This window comes from Nerophis ophidion, linkage group LG08 (assembly GCF_033978795.1).
Source record: "Nerophis ophidion isolate RoL-2023_Sa linkage group LG08, RoL_Noph_v1.0, whole genome shotgun sequence".
In the NCBI taxonomy this organism is placed as follows: Eukaryota; Metazoa; Chordata; class Actinopteri; order Syngnathiformes; family Syngnathidae; genus Nerophis; species Nerophis ophidion.
Window position 1 is genome coordinate 62,821,537 of NC_084618.1, and position 23,553 is coordinate 62,845,089.

The following is a 23,553-nucleotide window of genomic DNA, read 5'->3' on the forward strand; positions in this document are numbered from 1 at the left end:
CCAGAAAGTGTTGCCCTTTGGTGAGTGTGTCAGTTTGTTAGTTAGTTCGTTGGTTGGAAGAATACCTGAATTTTCGTAAAACTGTCATCGACATTTAATGTTTGAAAGTGGATGAGGCACAACTAATTAGACTTTGGGCCCGATCCATATAATTTCTACTATACTTACCGTATGTTTACTTTACGAGCTTTAACTACATGTGTGTATTCTAGCGGCCCCGCCTCCACCCAAAGAGACAAACATAGTGAATGGCCGACATGACTCTTTAATCAGTTTTTTTCATCCCTCAAAAAGATATGAACACATTTTGAGTCAACTTTCAGGAAATGTCAGAAATTAAATAGGGAACATGTGATTATATTTTGTTGGGTGCAATCCAGTCAGCTGAAAACGATGGAAAGCACCACGCTACATGGCAACCGACACCGTGTTGAAATTGCTACAAAACACATTTCAACACTGGATAATGCAAAGAGGATAGTGCAAACACCCAATTAGTCACTTTTTATTTGAGTTGACATATTTGAATCAGTAAATGTAGCTCATGTCATTATTTTTTTTTGTATTTTATGAGTCAGCGCTAAAGAACATTAACGGACATTTGTACAGTGCCATAATAATGTAGTCAAATATAATGGTGCACCTGGTTCTCCACACGTCTTCTGTGAACACTCAGGTATCCTGCGGAATCTTCCCGTCATGAATCTGTGAGGAGAGCAGAAAAAAAACCTACTTATTTTTTGTTCTTTGTTTTAGCCAAACAACTGACAGAAGTGAAAAGTTTGGAGAAGATGAACGTTGGAGAGAGAGACAAAGTGTGGAAACAAGAGGCGTGTGCCGTGTGGTCCCCATAGTGGGGGCCAAGTGACGCCATTTGTTCCTCGCATGTGTTGTGGCCGTGTCCTCGCATGTGGTTTTAATCCACAGACGCACTCGGGTGCATTGACACCACCATCCCTCCTTACCTTCCTCCTTCTCCAACATCAAACCCGTACCTCTTTTGAAGGCAAGTGGGTCTCCTGTAGGCACCGACTTGTCATAAAGCGAAACCTTTCAAAGCTTTTCCTTTCACGACAGGATGGATTACTTGTCCCTCTCAACCTTGCCTGCTTTGAGACAGTCACGCCAAAAAACATATCTGAGATGTGAGGTCCTGTGAGTCAGTGTTTGGAGGCGTGCAAAAACCTGCGAGGAGCCAGAGGACCATGTTTTTAGGAGCGTCAAGAGACCCTCAATCTGACAAAGACGTGAATGTTCTGTCCTCCCTCCTCGGAATCTTGTTCTGCACTTGAAAGTATGTTTTCACACCTCTAAGGGCAAACACACATCCTTAAGTTTCTCCATTTTGCTTTCATTTCCTGTCTTTGAAAGTGAAGTGCAGGTCACGGCGGCAGAGCGTCGGTCTCGCCGTCAACAACAGGATATCATTACAGGTACAATAGTGAGACTTTCAAAGCATAAGATGCTCTTCTAAAACCTGACCTCACCGTGTATTGGTTTCTCACGACGATGATGGTTATTGGGAGTGATATGTTCAGGGTCACATCAAGTCTTCTAATGGAACTATCATGATGGACCACATTTGCTTCTAATTGACCTCCAGCATCTCCCACCCTTCCTCAAACACATGCAGCCTTGCACCTTTGCCTCCCCCGCCCCCCCCTTTTTTTGTATAAGATCTCAACCGACCATCAAACCACTCACAGCTGGGACCCACAACCGTGACCCAGGACCAGAACACTAAGGAGACCTCGGTAGAAGACGATGTGGCTATAAATCTGAAAGGTGGAAAAAGTTCCCTAAGTTCCCCTTCAAAGACAGAATAAACTCCCGATTTGAACATGTGGTAGAAAAATTCAGTCAGCCCTGAATATAAGATGACTCAAAATGTTAATTACTTAAAAAAAAAAAGTTTTCAGTATCACCGAAATGCCAACAGCCATGTTTTTTTTGATAACATGTATCTGATCCCGAATATAAGACACACTATTATCTCCGCGACCCCAAAGGGAACAAGCGGTAGAAAATGGATGGACGGATGGATATTTTAACTCTCAGGGGATGAAGTTTGACGTTTTTCCTTTCAGTAAAATTGTACTGTATTGTGTCTATAATTTTGTTGTAGTACTACATTATACCTAATTTTTAATAAGATGTATTTTTCCTGTCATAGTAAAACATTTCAATGTCCAATTCTTTGACAGGTGTACAATACCCTGGTAATTATTCAACAATACCCCAAAGCCAAACAGAACATAAAAGTCCTTCTGTCCATTTTCTATTTCCAGCTTATCCTCTATAACAGGGGTCGGGAACCTTTTTGGCTGAGAGAGCCATACAAGCCAAATATTTTTAAAAGTATTTCCGTGAGAGCCATAACATATATTTTTTAAAGACTGAATACAACTAAATGCGTGCATTTTTAAGAAAGACCAACATTTTTAGAGTATAATAAGTCTCTTATTCTTTTTAATAACATTGTTATTCTGAGGCTAACCAACAAAAAAAATAACTACTTCTTACCATTAATGAGACTTCTTGAACAGGTGCGGTAGAAACCGGATGGATGGATGAAAATGCATGAGAATGTTTCATGTTTTGAACGTTATTTTTAACATCGGGATCACCTGCGGAATTAATTATTACTTATCGTGTTAAGCAATGTCAGCTAAGATTTATCTGAGAGCCAGGTGCAGTCATCAAAAGAGCCACATCTGGCTCTAGAGCCATAGGTTCCCTACCGCTGCTCTATAGGGTTGTGGTGCTACGCTGGAGCCTATCCCAGGTGACTTCAGACGAGAGGAGGGGTACACCCTAGACTGGTTGCCAGCCAATCGCATGGCACAGTAAACAATCATATTTAAATAAACAATATATATATATATATATATATATATATATATATATATATATATATATATATATATATATACACACATATATATATATATATATATATAGCCCTGCGATGAGGTGGAGAGTTGTCCAGGGTGTAAATCGCCTTCCGCCCGATTGTAGCTGAGATGGACACCAGCGCCCCCCACGACTCGAAAGGGAATAAGCGGTAGAAAATGTATATATATATATATATATATATATATATATATATATATATATATATATATATATATATATACACATACATACATACAGGGGCGCCACTAGGGATTTTGGGCCCCATGAAAAGAATCTTTACAAAGCCCCCAACACATAATTTCATATAATTTCATCATCATTAGGGGCCTCTCTGGGCCCCCCTCCATCATGGGCCCCTAGAATCAGTCTCCTTTACCCCCCCCTTTTCGGCGGCATGCACACACACACACACACACACACACACACACACACACACACACACACACACACACACACACACACACACACACACACACACACATATATATATTATGGGTGTAACGGTACACAAAATTTTCAAACATGGTTTTTAAATATTGTGATGAAGGATTTTGGCAATTGGTGATTATACACTCTATTTAATTAATATTTTATTTATTAAATTTTTTCTGTTCCCTATACTTTTTTGTATTTAAGATCACTTAATAAAATAACACAAGTGAAGTGAATTATATAACACTTTTCTCTAGTGATTCAAAGTACTTTACATAGTGAAACCCATTATCTAAGTTACATTTTAAACCAGTGTGGGTGAAACTGGGAGCAGTTGGGTAAAGTTTATTGCCCAAAGACACAATGGCAGTGACTAGGATGGCGGAAGCAGGGATCAAACCTGGAACCCTCAAGTTGCTGGTACGACCGCTCTTCCAACCGAGCTACCCCGGTTGGTAATATATTAATATATTGTTGTGTTGGTGCCCGAGTATGGGGGTAAGTCTGTTTTGGGGTTATGTGTGTTTGTGAGTGTTGGGGATGGTTCGCCCAGGGCGTAAATCTAGCCAGGATCGCCTCTGCTCTAACATGTATATTTTTGGAATGTGGGAGGAAGAAAACCCACACATGTACAGGGAGAACATGCAAACTCCACACAGAAATGTCCAAACAGAGATTCAAACCCAGATCGCGTGGCCCTTTCATATTCACAATTTAAATTTTTCCATTTTTCAAAGGGTATAAAACCATTTTGGATTCATATGAGGTGGCGACTTGTCCAGGGTGTACACCACCTTCTGCCCAATTGTAGCCGAGATATAATAAAATATGGGGCGGCATAGCTCGGTTGGTAGAGTGGCCGTGCCAGCAACTTGAGGGTTGCAGGTTCGATTCCCACTTGTGCCATCCTAGTCACTGCCGTTGTGTCCTTGGGCAAGACACTTTACCCACCAGTGCCACCCACACTGGTTTAAATGTAACTTAGATATTGGGTGTCACTATGTAAAGCGCTTTGAGTCACTTGAGAAAAGCGCTATATAAATATAATTCACTTCACAATAGCTAGAATTTACTGAAAGTCAAGTATTTGTTGTAACTATACTCCTCCCCTCTTAACCACGCCCCCAACCACACCCCCCGCCCTCACCACCTCCCGAAATCGGAGGTCTCAAGGTTGGCAAGTATGTATGGGGTTATATAATGAGTTTGTGTCATTAATATATGAAAACACTTCTTGCAACATGCAGTTTCTTCATTCATTATTCTTGGGGCTGTTGCAAAAACATCGGTCCAGTGATCACCAAGAGTGCACCTTTAGCGTGCTAACTATTGGTTCAATAGTTTAGATCGGAATTTTACAAACCCCGTTTCCATATGAGTTGGGAAAATTGTGTTATATGTATATATAAACGGAATACAATGATTTGCAAATCCTTTTCAACCCATATTCAGTTGAATATGCTACAAAGACAACATATTTGGTGTTCAAACTGATAAACATTTTTTATTTTGAAAATGATCATTAACTTTAGAATTTGATGCCAGCAATACGTGACAAAGCAGTATGGAAAGATGGCAATAAATGCTAATAAAGTTGAGGAATGCTCATCAAACACTTATTTGGAATATCCCACAGGTGTGCAGGCTAATTGGGAACAGGTGGGTGCCATAATTGGGTATAAAAACAGCTTCCCAAAAAATGCTCAGTCTTTCACAAGAAAGGATGGGGCGAGGTACACCCCTTTGTCCACAACTGCGTGAGCAAATAGTCAAACAGTTTAAGAACAACGTTTCTCAAAGTGCAATGGCAAGAAATTTAGGGATTTCAACATCTACGGTCCATAATATCATCAAAAGGTTCAGAGAATCGGGAGAATGACCGTGACCTTAGATCCCTCAGACGGCACTGTATCAAAAACTGACATCAATCTCTAAAGGATAGCACCACATGGGCCCAGGAACACTTCAGAAAACCACTATCACTGTATACAGTTGGTTGCTACATCTGTAAGTGCAAGTTAAAGATCTACTATGCAAAGCGAAAGCCATTTATCAACAACATCCAGAAATGTCGAGATCATCTAAGATGGACTGATGCAAAGTGGAGAAGTGTTCTGAGGTCTGTCGAGTCCACATTTCAAATTTTTTTGAGGAAATATTCGACATAGTGTCATCCGGACCAAAGGGGAAGCGAACCATCCAGACTGTTATCGACGCAAAGTTCAAAAGCCAGCATCTGTGATGGTATGGGAGTGCATTAGTGCCCAAGGCATGGGTAACTTACACATCTGTGAAAGCACCATTAATGCTGAAAGGTACATACAGGTTTTGGAACAATATATGCTGCCATCTAAGCGCCGTCTTTTTCCCTGCTTATTTCAGCAAGACAATGCCAAGCCACATTCAGAACGTGTTACAACAGCGTGGCTTTGTAAAAAAAAAAAAGAGTGCGGGCACTTTCCTGGCCCGCCTGCAGTCCAGACCTGTCTCCCATCGAAAATGCGTGGCGCATTATGAAGAGTAAAATACGACTGCGGAGACCCCAGACTGTTGAACGACTGAAGCTTTACATAAAACAAGAATGGGAAAGAATTCCACTTTCAAAGCTTCAACAATTAGTTTCCTCAGTTCCCACACGTTTATTGAGTGTTGTTAAAAGAAAAGGTGATGTAACACAGTGGTGAACATGCCCTTTCCCAATTACTTTGGCATGTGTTGCAGCCATGAAATTATAAGTTTATTATTTGCAAAAAAAATAAAGTTTATGAGTTTGAACATCAAATATGTTGTCTTTCTAGTGCATTCAATTGAATATGGGTTGAAAAGGATTTGCAAATCATTGTATTCCGTTTATATTATCCAACACAATTTCGAAACTTATATGGAGACGGGGTTTGTACATTGCACAAAGAGTGGTACAGATTATAGATGTGTGCTGCATGTTCAACAAACGTTGCAAAACAGCACAGGTGAGAGAGCATGATAACTTATATGTGGAGGGAAATGAGTGTCTCTATGGTGACAGCCGGTACAGTACCTGCAAAATCCTCATTTAAATATGGCGGTCTGCACTTGTTATCAATTGTACACAAAGTCTGAGTAGATCACACACAACACCCCTACTAATATTGCAGTCTGCACATGCTTTTTAGCATTTGCTTTTTGGATCTCAGCATATCAAGCCATGTTTGTCGACCAAATGTGCTTGCTTGTTGCCTAAAAGTGTGTACTAAATTTTGTGATGATTCGGTTGTACACAAATAAGTTATACTAGGTGTTTTTTTTAAAGAGCTCATGAAGCGCATTAAAGGGGTGCCTCAAGGATCTGTATTGGGGCCCCTCTTATATATCTTGTACTTCAATTATCTCGAACAACATTTCTCTTATGCTAACATGCATTTTTATGCTGACTATACAATTATTTATTGCTGTGGATCATCTGTTGAACAGGCTGATTATTCCTTGCAGAAAGCCTTTGTTGCTGTGCAGAATTCACTCACTGACTTATAACTGGTTCTCAGTAGTGACAAGACAAAACTTATGCTGTTTTCCAGACATAGGAAGGTGCTTCAAACTCCCCCGGTAGTTTGAAGGGATTGTCCGAGAAGTGGTGCATGAATATAAACACCTTGGTGTTTTAATTGATGACTCTCTCACTTTTAAACCTTTTGTAAATCAACTGGTGAAGAATGTAAAACTTAAATTGGGGGTTTTCTTCCGTTATAAGAGATGTTTTTCTTTTGGTGTAAAAAAACGCCTTTTCTCTGCCACATTTTTATCTGTGCTAGATTATGGTGTTATTTTCGGGTCTCCCCGTGTCTAGCATTAAAAAATTACAGTTGGTACAAAATGCGGCTGCTAGACTTTTGACAAGAACAAGAAAGTTTGATCACATTACGCCTGTACTGGCTCACCTGCACTGGCTTCCTGTGCACTTAAGATGTGACTTTAAGGTTTTACTACTTACGTATAAAATACTACACGGTCTAGCTCCATCCTATCTTGCCGATTGTATTGTACCATATGTCCCGGCAAGAAATCTGCGTTCAAAGGACTCCGGCTTATTAGTGATTCCCAAAGCCCAAAAAAAGTCTGCGGGCTATAGAGCTTTTTCATTTCGGGCTCCAGTACTCTGGAATGCCCTCCCGGTAACAGTTCGAGATGCCACCTCAGTAGAAGCATTTAAGTCTCACCTTAAAACTCATTTGTATACTCTAGCCTTTAAATAGACTCCCTTTTTAGACCAGTTGATCTGCCGTTTCTTTTCTTTTTCTTCTATGTCCCACTCTCCCTTGTGGAAGGGGTCCGGTCCGATCCGGTGGCCATGTACTGCTTGCCTGTGTATCGGCTGGGGACATCTCTGCGCTGCTGATCCGCCTCCGCTTGGGATGGTTTCCTGCTGGCTCCGCTGTGAACGGGACTCTCGCTGCTGTGTTGGATCCGCTTTGGACTAGACTCTCGCGACTGTGTTGGATCCAGTATAGACTGAACTTTCACAGTATCATGTTAGACCCGCTCGACATCCATTGCTTTCCTCCTCTCCAAGGTTCTCATAGTCATCATTGTCACCGACGTCCCACTGGGTCATTATTGTCACCGATGTCCTACTGGGTGTGAGTTTTCCTTGCCCTTATGTGGGCCTACCGAGGATGTCGTAGTGGTTTGTGCAGCCCTTTGAGACACTAGTGATTTAGGGCTATATAAGTAAACATTGATTGATTGATTGATTGATTTTTTTATAGGAATGCTACTCATTCCTGTCTTGAGATGGTGCTCTGTGTTAATACCATGCTTCTTTGAGGGCCATCACAATCTGTAGAGGCATGACACACCACTGTGACTTGTACTTTCAGGTGGGATGGCCTTCTCTGTCCATTAGGAGACAATGTCACTGGTACATTTTTATTTACAAGGCTCTACTGGGACTATTGCCCCAATATATTTGTGCAGTGATTTCACAGAGAAGTATGCATTCTTATGTTATGTTGCTCTCTGTCCCTTTTGCTCGCACTGAGCTAGGGAAAAACGCTTTTGTCTATGCAGCTCCTTGTGCTTGTAACATGCCACTAACCAACTTGAAGCTGACTGAGTTTGTATCCTTAAATGATTTTAAATCTAAACTGAGAGCATTTGAATGAGCCTCAGTTATCTGTGACTGTCATTTTAATGTGTAATGTGAATGTGATTTTATGTGTCACTTTTCTGCCTCTTGGCCAGGACTCCCTTGAACAAAAGGTTCTTAATCCATCCATCCATCCATCTTCCGCTTATCCGAGGTCGGGTCGCGGGGGCAACAGCCTAAGCAGGGAAGCCCAGACTTCCCTATCTCCAGCCACTTCGTCTAGCTCTTCCCGGGGGATCCCGAGGCGTTCCCAGGCCAGCCGGGAGACATAGTCTTCCCAACGTGTCCTGGGTCTTCCCCGTGGCCTCCTACCAGCTGGACGTGCCCTAAACACATCCCTAGGGAGGCGTTCGGGTGGCATCCTGACCAGATGCCCGAACCACTTCATCTGGCTCCTCTCGGTGTGGAGGAGCAGCGGCTTTACGTTGAGCTCCTCCCGGATGGCAGAGCTTCTCACCCTATCTCTAAGGGAGAGCCCCGCCACCCGGCGGAGGAAACTCATTTCGGCCGCTTGTACCCGTGATCTTATCCTTTCGGTCATGACCCAAGGCTCATGACCATAGGTGAGGATGGGAACGTAGATCGACCGGTAAATTGAGAGCTTTGCCTTCCGGCTCAGCTCCTTCTTCACCACAACAGATCGATGCAACGTCCGCATTACTGAAGACGCCGCACCGATCCGCCTGTTGATCTCACGATCCACTCTTCCCCCACTCGTGAACAAGACTCCTAGGTATTTGAACTCCTCCACTTGGGGCAGGGTCTCCTCCCCAACCCGGAGATGGCACTCCACCCTTTTCCGGGCGAGAACCATGGACTCGGACTTGGAGGTGCTGATTCTCATTCCGGTCGCTTCACACTCGGCTGCGAACCGATCCAGTGAGAGCTGAAGACCCCGGCCAGATGAAGCCATCAGGACTACATCATCTGCAAAAAGCAGAGACCTAATCCCGTGGCCACCAAACCGGATCCCCTCAACGCCTTGGCTGCGCCTAGAAATTCTGTCCATAAAAGTTATGAACAGAATCGGTGACAAAGGACAGCCTTGGCGGAGTCCAACCCTCACTGGAAACGTGTCCGACTTACTGCCAGCAATGCGGACCAAGCTCTGGCACTGATCATACAGGGAGCGGACTGCCACAATAAGACAGTCCGATACCCCATACTCTCTGAGCACTCCCCACAGGACTTCCCGAGGGACACGGTCGAATGCCTTCTCCAAGTCCACAAAGCACATGTAGACTGGTTGGGCAAACTCCCATGCACCCTCAAGAACCCTGCCGAGAGTATAGAGCTGGTCCACAGTTCCACGACCAGGACGAAAACCACACTGTTCCTCCTGAATCCGAGGTTCGACTATCCGGCGAAGCCTCCTCTCCAGTACACCTGAATAAACCTTACCGGGAAGGCTGAGGAGTGTGATCCCACGATAGTTGGAACACACCCTCCGGTCCCCCTTCTTAAAGAGAGGGACCACCACCCCGGTCTGCCAATCCAGAGGTACCGCCCCCGATGTCCACGCGATGCTGCAGAGTCTGGTCAACCAAGACAGCCCCACAGCATCCAGAGCCTTAAGGAACTCCGGGCGGATCTCATCCACCCCCGGGCCCTTGCCGCCGAGGAGCTTTTTAACTACCTCAGCGACCTCAGCCCCAGAAATAGGAGAGTCCACTACAGATTCCCCAGGCACCGCTTCCTCAAAGAAAGACGTGTTGGTGGGATTGAGGAGGTCTTCGAAGTATTCCCTCCACCGATCCACAACATCCGCAGTCGAACTCAGCAGAACACCATCCGCACCATACACGGTGTTGATAGTGCACTGCTTCCCCTTCCTGAGGCGCCGTATGGTGGTCCAGAATCGCTTCGAAGCCGTCCGGAAGTCGTTTTCCATTGCTTCCCCGAACTCTTCCCATGTCCGAGTTTTTGCCTCCGCGACCGCTAAAGCTGCACACCGCTTGGCCCGTCGGTAACCGTCCACTGCCTCCGGAGTCCTATGAGCCAAAAGAACCCGATAGGACTCCTTCTTCAGCTTGACGGCATCCCTCACTGCTGGTGTCCACCAACGGGTTCTGGGATTACCGCCACGACAGGCACCAACAACCTTGCGGCCACAGCTCCAATCAGCCGCCTCGACAATAGAGGTTCGGAACATGGTCCACTCGGACTCAATGTCCCGCACCTCCCTCGTGACATGTTCAAAGGTTCTTAATCGCTAAACGGTATTTTTTGCCTGGTAAAATAAAGTTTACTTACACAAAAAAGCTGTGTGAGAAATTTCAAGTCAATCCAATTTATAGGGTTTAACAATGGTCCATTTGTCAGACAAATAATGGCATAGGAAAAACAGTGGGAGTGCATTTTTTGATGAAATTTCACCTTTTCATGAAAAAGTAATCTTCCACAAACATGACCCATTTATTGATGTCAAGCAGTTCAAAGAGAGGCGCAAGCAAGTCTTTTGGAAAAAAGCTGCAATTGTGTTCCACAATCATTTAACCTGAGGTCAAACAACTCAGTGAGATTTTCCATTTATTTGCTTTCCAAATGAGACGAGCCACAACTTCTAGCGGATCGATTACCTCAGCCAAGCATGCATCAAATCACTAAGCACACTTTCAGTCGCAACCAAATTATTCAGAGTGCTGCCTGCCTTTTGGAGGTTAGACCTTTACGGATGATTCAAGAACAAGGCGCGCACGCACACACACATTGCACACACACATTGCATAGCTCAGACAACCAGACTGACTGCCCGTGCAATGCAACGTGATTGGAGAATACGAGGAAAAGTTAACAGCGTTGTGATGGCCTCGGGCTGGAAGCAATTTTAAAGAAGAGTGGAATTTAATACAAACTCTTCCTGCGTCTTCATTACAAAATGTGGCCTGTGTGAGCATCACTGCAGTTCTTTGCTAACTAACACAGTTAGGTCCCAATTTACTAAGGTCTATATATAATTGTGTTTACGTAGGCGTGTGACGTGTCATCTCCTAACATTGCGTGTACAATTAAAAAGTGTTGCAGATCGCATTGCTCAAATGCTGATTTTGCGTTAATATACTGGGGCCGGAGCATCTCCACGGAGAGAGGCCGCACTTATAATGATAATCCATCCATTTTCTACCGCTTGTCCCTTTAGGGGCCGCTGGAGGCTATCTTAGCTGCATTCGGGCAGAAGGCGATGTACACCGTGGACAAGTCACCACCTCATAATAAATAATAATAATAATAATAATACTTATGGTGTTATGCCCTCACTTACTATGTGTATTGAGGTTATACAGCTTGGCAGACAGCTAACAATCCAAGACGTTCCGATAAAGTTCCAATCCATTTAGGCTCTTTATTGTTGTTGAGCTTGCTTTGTGTTGCACACTACTTTAGTCTTTTTCTTTACTTTTGTCTTGCACTTTACTTGTAAAACTGAACTACATGTAACAGTAGCTGTTCTGCGTTGTGTCTACGTAGTGAGACCCACACAGGAGTTGAGTCGTGGAGGATTTATTCACCTTTTTTTTTGATAGAAACAAAAAGAACGGCGTCACACAGTCCACAGTACACAGGATTTCTCTCCACAGCTCCAAACATCAGTGCTCACCCTAGCTCCATCCATCCATTCATTTTCTACCGCTTATTCCCTTCAGGGTCGCGGGGGGAGCTGGAGCCTATCTCGGCTACATTCGGGCGGAAGGCGGGGTACACCCTGGACAAGTCCCCACCTCATCACAGGGCCAACGTAGATAGACAGACAACATTCCCACACTAGGGCCAATTCAATGTTGCCAATCAACCTATCCCCAGGTGCATGTCTTTGGAGGTGGGAGTACCCGGGGGAACCCACCCAGTCACGGGGAGAACATGCAAACTCCACGCAGAAAGATGCCGAGCCCGGGATTGAACCCAGGACTACTCAGGACCTTCGTATTGTGAGCCAAATGCACTAACCCCTAACCCACTGTGGTGCCTCACTCTAGCTCATGAATGCAATTATTTATGTTTACATGTGGAAATAATAATAATCCATCCATCCATTTCCTACCGCTTGTCCCATTCGGGGATAATAAATAAAATAATAATAATAATGAAAAAAGGAAATAAAGCATAAAAAAGTCTCAAATAAAGTAATTAAATAAAAAACAGTATATATAATATATCTATCCATTCATTTTTGAAGGCGTATTCCCTTCGGGGTTGCGGGGGGCGCTGGAGCCTATCTCAGCTACAATCGGGCGGAAGGCGGGGTACACCCTGGACAAGTCGCCACCTCATCACAGGGCCAACACAGATAGACAGAGAACATTCACACTCACATTCACAAACTAGGGCCAATTTAGTGTTGTGAAGCACATGCACTATCACCTGAGCCACTCATGAAATCAATTATTTATGTTTACATGTGGAAATAATAATAATAATAATAAATAAAATAATAATAATGATTGAAAAAAGTAAATAAAGCATAAAATAGTCTCAAATAAAAAAATTGTATATATTATATATACATCAGCAAATAACAAAAATATATATTAAGGAAAAGGGACTTTATTATGTGCAGCAATTTACCTATTTTTCCCCACTCATATCAACTAATTTTATATTTTTCTACAATAAAATATGCCCAAAAACTCATAACAGACATACCTTTGTTTGATAGAAACAAAAAGAACAGGGCGTCACACATAGTCCACAGTACACAGGATTTCTCTTCGTGACAGAATAAATAAATAAATAATGCACACTCGTATTAATACCACAGCGGCACACGAGATGTCCACACAGACACGCAGCAGAGTTTTTTACCCGTGTGCAAACTCACAAGACCAGGAAACCCCGTAGTAACTGCCGCTAGCATTAAGCTAATCCACACATCATTTAACATACAAAAGTCCGTTTTTTACAACGATTTAACAAACAGAAAGTTCAGGAATTCAACCTGCACGCTCAACAGCACGTCACAAGACAGTGTGCATTCTTATAACATACTTTAAAGGCCTACTGAAACCCACTACTACCGACCGCGCAGTCTGATAGTTTATATATCAATGATGAAATATTAACATTGCAACACATGCCAATACAGCCTTTTTAGTTTACTAAATTGCAATTTTAAATTTCCCGCGAGTTTCTTGTTGAAAACATCGCGGAATGATGATGCGTACGCGTGACGTCACAGATTGTCCGGAAATATTAGCACTGCACCAAAATATTGCTCATTTGTAGTGGTCTTTCTTGAAGTATTTGGGAAAAAAAGATAAAAAAAATAACTAAAAACTTGTTGAAAAATAAACAAGTGATTCAATTATAAATAAAGATTTCTACACATAGAAGTAATCATCAACTTAAAGTGCCCTCTTTGGGGATTGTAATAGAGATCCATCTGGTTTCATGAACTTAATTTTAAACATTTTTTCACAAAAAAAGAAATCTTTAACATCAATATTTATGGAACATGTCCACAAAAAATCTAGCTGTCAACACTGAATATTGCATTGTTGCATTTTTTAAAAAGTTTATGAACTTACATTCATATTTTGTTGAAGTATTATTCAATAAATACATTTTTAAAGGATTTTTGAATTTTTGCTATTTTTAGAATATTTTAGAAAAATTCACATACCCCTTGGTATACCTTCAAGTACCCCCAGGAGTACGTATACCCCCATTTGAGAACCACTGTTCTAGATGGCCTCATGTTGAACGTGACATTTACGGGTCCTGTGATTGGATACTCACCGCGACCGTTAACGGAAAAATTTGAGAACACATAGAGTTGATAGACAGTTGCGTTAGCCAATCAGATCACATGTTGTTGACAGTAGCCTGTCTAGGTAGCATGATGTTAACGAGATTGTGATTGGATACTCACTTGTCATTCCAAATTGAGTATCCAATCACATGTTACATATTAGCAGGAAGCAGGAAGTGTTGACCCACAAAGGAGAATTAAACAATGTGAGATATATCTTCGCAAGGACATTTTCAAGAAGGATATTTAAAGAGAAACTACAGCTTGTGAGACGATGTTGGAGATGAAATGGGGAAATGCCCGCCATTTCCACTCAAATCAACCAACTATGAGGGGCTTTTCGGCGTCGAATGGGCGCCACAAATTGTGAGTTCAAATATTATTATTTTTTATTTTTTCAAGTTTAACGTTTTTTGCTATTTTAATTGTGACAGTACCACATAAGATGTGATTTAATTGCTGATGCGGGTTTATTGATTTTTAAATGCACCAGAAAGTAACCTGTTTTGTACATTGTTGGTAGTGATTCAATGCACAGTAAATGTGTTTCTGGATAGCATTTCTCCAGCAACAGTCATGTGGGGACATAAATGATGGTATTTTGAGAGGTAATCATTTAAGTCGGACGTCACTGAAGGCCTAGGTGGGAAACGCACCGCCCGCCACTGGACAAATGTATAAGCTATGTGATTCAAATGACATAATGAAATGTAATCCACAATATGTAAATGGTAGCTTTACACAATTATACTATCATCAAAAAAATACTTCTGAGTGTTGAAAGTATTTCAATGGTGGAAATATATGAGTTCTCAAAACATCCATTAAAACAGTGCAAAAAATAATTTTTCAATAAACATCCTACTATCAAATTGAACCACTTTCTACCTTAATATTGAAGTATATAAACAAGTTAAACAGTTTACTTACATACTTATATTTTCCAAGGCTTGTAAGAGCTAACACAACTTGTCTGCTTCTCATTTGTCTCATAAACTGACTTCCTGAAATCGTCAACCCGGAAGTAGCGAAAAAAAAATCAAGCGTAGTAATGACCTATTGCCACAAGGTGTCAGTAAGAGTTTACAATGAAATGGGCATAACAAATTGGTAAGATTTATGTAGCCTTTTCTATACATTAGACCAGTGGTCCCCAACCACCGGGCTCGATTGGTACGGGGCCACAGAATTTTTTTCAATTAATTGTTTTATTATTTTTATTTATTTTTTAATAATTTTTTATTATTTTTTTATTTTTTATTAAATCAACATAAAAAACAAAAGAAACACTTACAATTATTGCACCAACCCAAAAAGCCTCCCCTTTTCAAGACAAAGAAAACAAAACAAAAAAAACAATCCACGGGACTAATAATCAAGCGTTGACCGGTCCGCAGTTACAAAACGGTTGGGGACCACTGCACTAGACCAGTGGTTCTCAACATTTTTTTCAGTGATGTACCCTCTGTGAACATTTTTTTTAATTCAAGTACCCCCTAATCAGAGCAAAGCATTTTTGGTTGAAAAAAAGAGATAAAGAAGTAAAATACAGCACGATGTCATCAGTTTCTGATTTATTAAATTGTATAACAGTGCAAAATATTGTTCATTTTTAGTGGTCTTTCTTGAACTATTTGGAAAAAAAGATATAAAAATAACAAAAAACTTGTTGAAAAACAAACAAGTGATTCAATTGTAAATGAAGATTTCTACACATAGAAGTAATCATCAACTTAAAGTGCCCTCTTTGGGGATTGTAATACAGATCCAACTGGATACATCAACTTAATTCTAAACATTTCTACACAAAAAAAGAAATCTTTAACATCAAAATTTATGGAACATGTCCACAAAAAATCTAGCTGTCAACACTGAATATACAACCTCATTCTTGTATTTTTTTCACAGTATATGAGCTTACATTCATATTTTGTTTAAGTATTATTCAATAAATATATTTATAAAGGATTTTTCAATTGTTGCTATTTTTAGAATATTTTTAAAAAATCTCACATACCCCTTGGCATACCTTCAAGTACCCCCAGGGGTACACGTAGCCCTATTTGTGAACCACTGCACTAGACCACGTGTCAAACTCAATCTGGCCTGGCGGCCAGATCCATGGAAATGATGTATGTCAAAGTACTTAATATTTTCTCACTAAATGTAATGGATTTTTTTCATTTTGACAGAAAAAATATGTGTACTGTTTGAAATGTAATAATATCCAATATTGACTGGAAAAAAAGCTTTGCTTCGGTTAAGAAGTTGTTTAGCATCCGGTTGGTTAGCATGTATGGTACCTCATTACATATTATGAGGGTGTCTCAGCCTATTAGTGTTTTATCAGGTAGGGGTGGGGGGAAGGTAGGCTGACCTCACATTATACGACAACCCCCCTCTCCACATCTAGTGTCTATATAGAGCAGAGGTGCCCATTACGTCAATCGCGGGTTACCGGTCGATCGTGGAGGGTGTGTCCGTCGATCGGCAGCCGGGCATTAAAAAAACAAAAAATAGACCTAAAAATTGCGATCATCAATCTTCACCAAGACGTCACTTTAGTCACTTGATTGACATTCACAGCACCTTAGGGTATTTTGAGATGACGCTGGCTGCTGCGAGCTCATTATTAAGAAAAAATTAACAACAGGAAGGCAAGAAACATTTTTTATGTCAACAGACTCTCGCGCCGCACCTGCCGTCACATCTCTAAAAACCGACTTCACTTTTCCTGTCTTCACAATAAAAGCGCTGCTTCATCCTGCCTAGGCTCACAAAATAATCTCAGAAAGCTGGCGTGCACGAGCTAGAAAGCTACGGAGTTTGCTGCCAATGTATTTCTTGTAAAGTGTATAAAAAGGAGTATGGAATCTGGACAAATAAGATGCCAAGAACCAACCACTTTCATGTGGTATTGGACAGAAAGGAGGAATTTTTTTCTCCTCCAATACAAAATGCGGACGTTATTAGCACTACTGTCTGTTTTCAATCAGAATCAGGTAATACACCAATTTTTATTCTTGTCTTCATGAAATAAATAAATCTATATGTGTTAAACATGCTTGTATTATCATTAAACACCTTTAACTTGTTAACAAAAAAACTCTATTTCATTAATAAATAAATATCAATTATTTATATGACTGAGGTAGATCCCCTCGACTTGTTCAATTGAAAAGTAGCTCGCCTGCAGAATAAGTGTCGCCACTCCTGATATAGATCAAGCCAACTGTAATTATGTGGGGATTGCTTCTTTATATGAGCAGGCTTTTTGTAGTCTAAAAGGGGAGGTATCATTTGAAAAAAAAGATAACCTATAAAAGTTTGACATATCTCACTTTGCATGTAATAAGTCAGTGGCGGATTGTGCGTTTCCCACCTAGGCCTTCAGTCATGTCCGACTATCATGTTGGACCCGCTCGACATCCATTGCTTTCGGTCCCCTGGAGAGGGGGGGGGGGGGGTTGCCCACATCTGAGGTCCTCTCCAAGGTTTCTCATAGTCAGCATTGTCACTGGCGTCCCACTGGATGTGAATTCTCCCTGCCCACTGGGTGTGAGTTTTCCTTGCCTTTTTGTGGGTTCTTCCGAGGATGTTGTAGTCGTAATGATTTGTGCAGTCCTTTGAGACATTTGTGATTTGGGGCTATTTAAATAAACATTGATTGATTGATTGATTGACCCCTCAAAATACCATCATTTATGTCACCACATGACCATTGCTGGAGAAATACTATACAGGATCACATTTATGCACTACTGGGCATTGAACACCTCAACAGTGTACAAAACGGGTTATTTTCTGGCGCATTTAAAAAAGCAATAAACCCACATCAGCAAAAACACATCTTATGTGGTACCGTCAAAATTTAAATTGCAGAAAACATATTAAACGTGAAAAATAAAAATAAAATATTTGAACTCACAATTTGTCGCACCCATTGGACGCTGTATCAATCAATCAATCAATCAATCAATCAATCAATCAAATCAATGTTTATTTATATAACCCTAAATCATAAGTGTCTCAAAGGGCTTCACAAGCCACAACAACATCCTTGGTTCAGATCCCATGTCAGGGCAAGGAAAAACTCAACCCAGTGGGCAGACAATGAGAAACCTTGGAGAGGACCGCAGATGTGGGTGACCACCCCCTCCTCCCAGGGCGACCGGTACAATGAACGTCGAGTGGATCTAGCATGATATTGTGAAAGTCCAGTCCATGGTGGATCTAACATAATAGTGAGAGTCCAGTCCATAGTGGGACCAGCAGGGGAATATCCCGAGCGGAGACTCTGGACAGCCAGCTCTTCATCTAAGGCCATCGAACCTCCACGAGGGAGAGGGGGACAGAGTATAAAATAAAATAAACGGCAGATCAACTGGTCTAAAAGCCAGTGGTACCCCTCGTCGATTCGAGAGGAAATGGCGTCTCACAAGATGTAGTTTCTCTTTAAATATCCTTCCTGAAAAGGGCCTTGCAAATATATATCTGCCACCTAATCAACATTTTGTTGTCCTTCTTTGTGGGACAACACTTCCTGCTTCCTGCTAAGTTGACATAGCAGGAGTGACAAGTGAGTATCCAATTACAGTCTCGTTAACATCGGGCTACCTAGATAGGCCACTGTCAACAACTTGTGATCTGATTGGCTATCGCAACTGTCTATCAACTCTATTGGTTCTCTAATTCATCCGCTAATGGTCCCGGTGAGTATCCAATCACAGGACACGTAAACGTCATGTTCAACGTAAGGCCTTCTAGAAGGTCTTACTGACAACAACTCGTGCTCTGATTGTCTATCGCAACTGTCTATCAACTGTATGTCCCCATTCACTTACAGTGCACGGATGCCAGCATTGTTGATTCTGAAGGCGTCTGGCAGATTTGGGACAGCATGGCAACATAAGCTAGCTGAATTCTGATGGGATAACAGCTCTAAACTAAAAACAACAGCACTGGAAGTAGCATAATACGACAAGAAGAGAATACGAAGACTTTTGGATATTTAGGGAAAGTAAATCAAAAAATACTTTAATTTTTTATTTATGATGATGATTTCTGGTTATGTTAGGCCAGCAGAGAAGGCCTTGCTGGCCCTGACGGCACACCACATGTTACTAAATGTTACAATCTTGTGTAATTTGCACATTATTAAATTCTACATAAGAATATTAATATCTTATATTTATTTACAAAAAAATAAGGATTTCTTATATGCTGTGTTTTTAGGGGCAGCACGGTTGTACAGGGGTTATTGCGTGCGCCTCACAATACGAAAGACCTGGGTTCGATCCTGGGGTCTGGATCTTTCTGTGTGTAGTTTGCATGTTTTCCCCGTCACTGCGTGGGTTCCCTCCGGGTACTCCAGCTTCCTCCCACTTCCAAAGACATGCACCTGGGGATAGGTTGATTGGCAAAACTAAATTGGCCCTACTGTGTGAATGTGAGTGTGAATGTTGTCTGTCTATCTGTGTTGGTCCTATGATGAGGTGGCGACTTGTCCAGTGTGTATTTCGCTTTCCGCCCGATTGCAACTGAGATAGGCTCCAGCACCCTGAAAGGGACAAGCGGTAGAAAATGGATGGATGGATGGATGGATGCTGCATATCTGCCTCTTGAGACCTCACCGTAGGCTTTGTAAGGTCATGTTACCTCTAACCTTAACAAAATTCAATCAATCAATCAATGTTCATTTATATAGCCCTAAATCACTAGTGTCTCAAAGGGCTGCACAAACCACAACACAAACAGCTACGACATCCTCGGTAGGCCCACATAAGGGCAAGGAAAACTCACACCCAGTGGGACGTCGGTGACAATGAGGACTATGAGAACCTTGGAGAGGACCACATATGTGGGCAACCCCTTCCCCTCTAGGGGACCGAAAGCAATGGATGTCGAGCGTGTCTAACATGATACTGTGAAAAGTTCAGTCCATAGTGGATCCAACACAGCCGCGAGAGTCCAGTCCAAAGCGGATCCAACACAGCAGGGAAAGTCCCGTCCACAGCAGAGCCAACAGGAAACCATCCCAAGCGGAGGCGGATCAGCAGCGCAGAGATGTCCCCAGCCGATACACAGGCGAGTGGTCCATCCTGGGTCCCGACTCTGGACAGCCAGAACTTCATCCATGGACATCGGACCGGACCCCTTCCACAAGGGAGAGTTTGACATAGGAGAAAAAGAAAAGAAACGGCAGATCAACTGGTCCAAAAAGGGAGTCCATTTGATCAGAATCCATTTGTCTTTTTTTTCCAAATAGGAATTGATAAGAGAATCGTTAAGCAGATTCGAAAGTGAAATTTTATGAATTCCGATCCCTACCCGTATGCCTCAGTCGTGCTGTAATTTTGTTGATGGACACAGAAACAATTAAAGGAGAGTGAATACAAAGTGAAGTAAAGTGAATTATATTTATATAGCGCTTTTCTCTAGTGGCTCAAAGCGCTTTACATAGTGAAACCCAATATCTAAGTTACATTTAAACCAGTGTGGGTGGCACTGGGAGCAGGTGGGTAAAGTGTCTTGCCCAAGGACACAACGGCAGTGACTAGGATGGCGGAAGCGGGAGTCGAACCTGCAACCCTCAAGTTGCTGGCACGTCCACTCTACCAACCGAGCTAGGCGGGGATTTGATTTATCGAGGGTCACAAGCCAGCGGCCTGCAGGCGGTGGTCGTCCACCTCACTTTGAAAAGCTGCGAGCGGCTTTTTCCAGATGGTTGAGCTTTGTCAGCACACGTGTGAGAACAAAAAGGGATTCCAAACCACCCTGGATTACAACAGGTGCACCAGCAGTAAAACGCACAACTAGAAACACACTAAACTACGCCATAGCCCTTGGAATGTTCCTCCAAATGTCGCACGCAATGTACCGCCTGGAAGGTCCCCGAATCTCAGCAGCCGAAGTGCTGGGAACTTAGTGAACGGGAGCATGAAAAAAGGGGAAATCCATTAGGTGCTGCCTTGCCAATTGTGCAGTCACACCTCAACTCCGAGCATCGTCGGCCCCTCTCGTCCAGTTAATAGCCAAACAAATATTTCATGCATCAAAAATGTAAATCATTATATAAACGAGATGTTTCTTGGCTAAAGGGTGAAAAGTAGGCGCAGGTGGCGTACAATGAGTGCGAGGAAACAAGTATTTTTACAAGCTCCAAAAAAGCCAGTTGTGTGCATTGCGTGCCTCGTTCTGGGTTGTGTTTTTTTTCCCCCGGCCCATTAAAAGCAGGCCTACTTGCAGAAAAGTATGTGAGGCTCAACGCTTTATGTGGTGTTCTCCCCAAAAGAACTTCCACTGGCATACAGAACTTTGGCAGTTTTGGAGTTCAATCTTCTTTCCACACAAAGAGTCAAATTTCTTACAAACTCTTTGAGTCAACACACCCTTGATCGACATTTTCCAATCCACTCTGGGAATTGTTTTGAAGTTAGTGCCCACCGCTCACATCTGTGCCCCCACTTACCTACGGTGAAACAGACTCCACCTTCCCAGTATTGACTGTCGTTGACCCCTTTGGGCCGCCGTAGTTCAGGTGTTGATGACATTTATCTCCCTTCTAAGACCTGCAAAGGATTAATCTGAACGATGCAACTTCCTGTGGCCCTTGTGACTTGTACAAAACCTAAAATCAGTGAAGTTGGCACGTTGTGTAAATCGTAGATAAAAACAGAATACATTGATTTGCAAATGTTTTACAACCTAGTATATTCAATTGAATAGACTGCAAAGACAAGATACTTAATGTTTGAACTGGAAAACTTGGTTATTTTTGGGCAAATATTAGCTCATTTGGAATTTGATGCCTGGAACATGTTTCAAAAAAGACTGAGAAAGTTGAGGAATGGTCATCAATCTCTTATTTGGAACATCCCACAGGTGAACAGGCTAATAGGCAACCTGTGTGTGCCATGAGTAGTTATATAAGCAGCTTCCATGAAATGCTCAGTCATTCACAAACAAGGATAGGGTAAGGGTCACCACTTAGTGAACAAATGCATGAGCATTTTTTTTTTTTTAAGAACAACATTTCTCAACCAGCTATTGCAAGGAATTTATGTATTCCACCATCTACGGTCCGTAATATCATCAAAAGGTTCAGAGAATCTGGAGAAATCACCAACATTGAAAACCAACATTCAATGCCCGTGACCTTCGATCCCTGAGGTGGTACTGCATCAAAAATCGATGTCAGTGTGTAAAGGATATCACCACATGGGCTCAGGAACACTTCAAAAACCACTGTCAGTAACTACAGTTCTTTGCTACATCTGTAAGTGCAAAGTAAAACTCTAATATGGAAAACGAAAACCATTTATCAACAACACCCAGAAACGCCACCGGATTCGCTGGGCCCGAACTCGAATAAAATGGACTGATGCAAAGTGTAAAAGTGTTCGGGAGTCTGACGAGTCCACATTTCAATTTTTTGGGGGAAACTGTGGACATCGTGTCCTCCGGGACAAAGAGGAAAAGAACCATCCGGATTGTTATAGGTGCAACGTTCAAAAGCCAACATCTATAATCGTATAGGGGTGTAGTGTCCAAGGCATGGGTAACTTACACATCTGTGAAGGCACCATTAGAGCTGAAGGGTTTATACAGGTTTTGGAGCATCATTTGTTGCCATCCAGGCAACGTTATCATGGACGCCACTGCTTATTTCAGGAAGACAATGCTGAGCCACATGTTATAACAGCGTGGCTTCATAGTAAAAGAGTGTTGGTACTAGAATGGCCTGCCTGAAGTCCAGACCTGCCTGCCGTTAAAAATGTTTGACGCCGTATGAAGCCTAAAATACCATAACGGACAACTTAAAGGCGTAGTGAAATGAGATTTTCTTATTTAAACGGGAATAGCAGGTCCATTCTATGTGTCATACTTGATCATTTCGCGATATTGCCATATTTTTGCTGAAAGGATTTAGTAGAGAACATCGACGATAAAGTTTGCAACTTTTGGTCGCTAATAGAAAAGCCCTGCCTTTACCGGAAATATGTGCGCGTGACGTCACGAAATGCAGGGCTCCACACATATTCCCATTGTTTTAAATGGGAGCCACCAGCAGTAAGAGCAATTCGGACCGATAAAAGCGACAATTTCCCCATTAATTTGAGCGAGGATGAAAGATTTGTGAATTAGGATATTGATAGTGAAGTAATAGAAAAAAAAAGAAAGAAAAAAAAAGAAAGAAAAAAAAGCGACGGCTCCGGGCGACGGCAGTGTGAGCGTTTCAGATGTAATTAGACACATTTACTAAGATAATTCTGGAAGATCCCTTATCTGCTTATTGTTTTAATAGTGTTTTAATGAGATTTTAAAGATTGTAAAG

General features: G+C 42.0%; 1 long non-coding RNA gene across 2 annotated transcripts in view; it reads right to left on the minus strand.

Annotated features, from left to right (window-relative positions):
- Positions 1–503: 503 nt before the first annotated feature.
- LOC133557104 (uncharacterized) overlaps positions 504–23,553 on the minus strand; it is a 68,430-nt gene continuing 45,380 nt past the window's right edge. For both annotated transcript variants that reach the window (XR_009807696.1, XR_009807695.1), the window contains one exon: positions 504–705. This is a non-coding gene — a long non-coding RNA (uncharacterized LOC133557104). The remainder of the gene's footprint in view (positions 706–23,553) is intronic.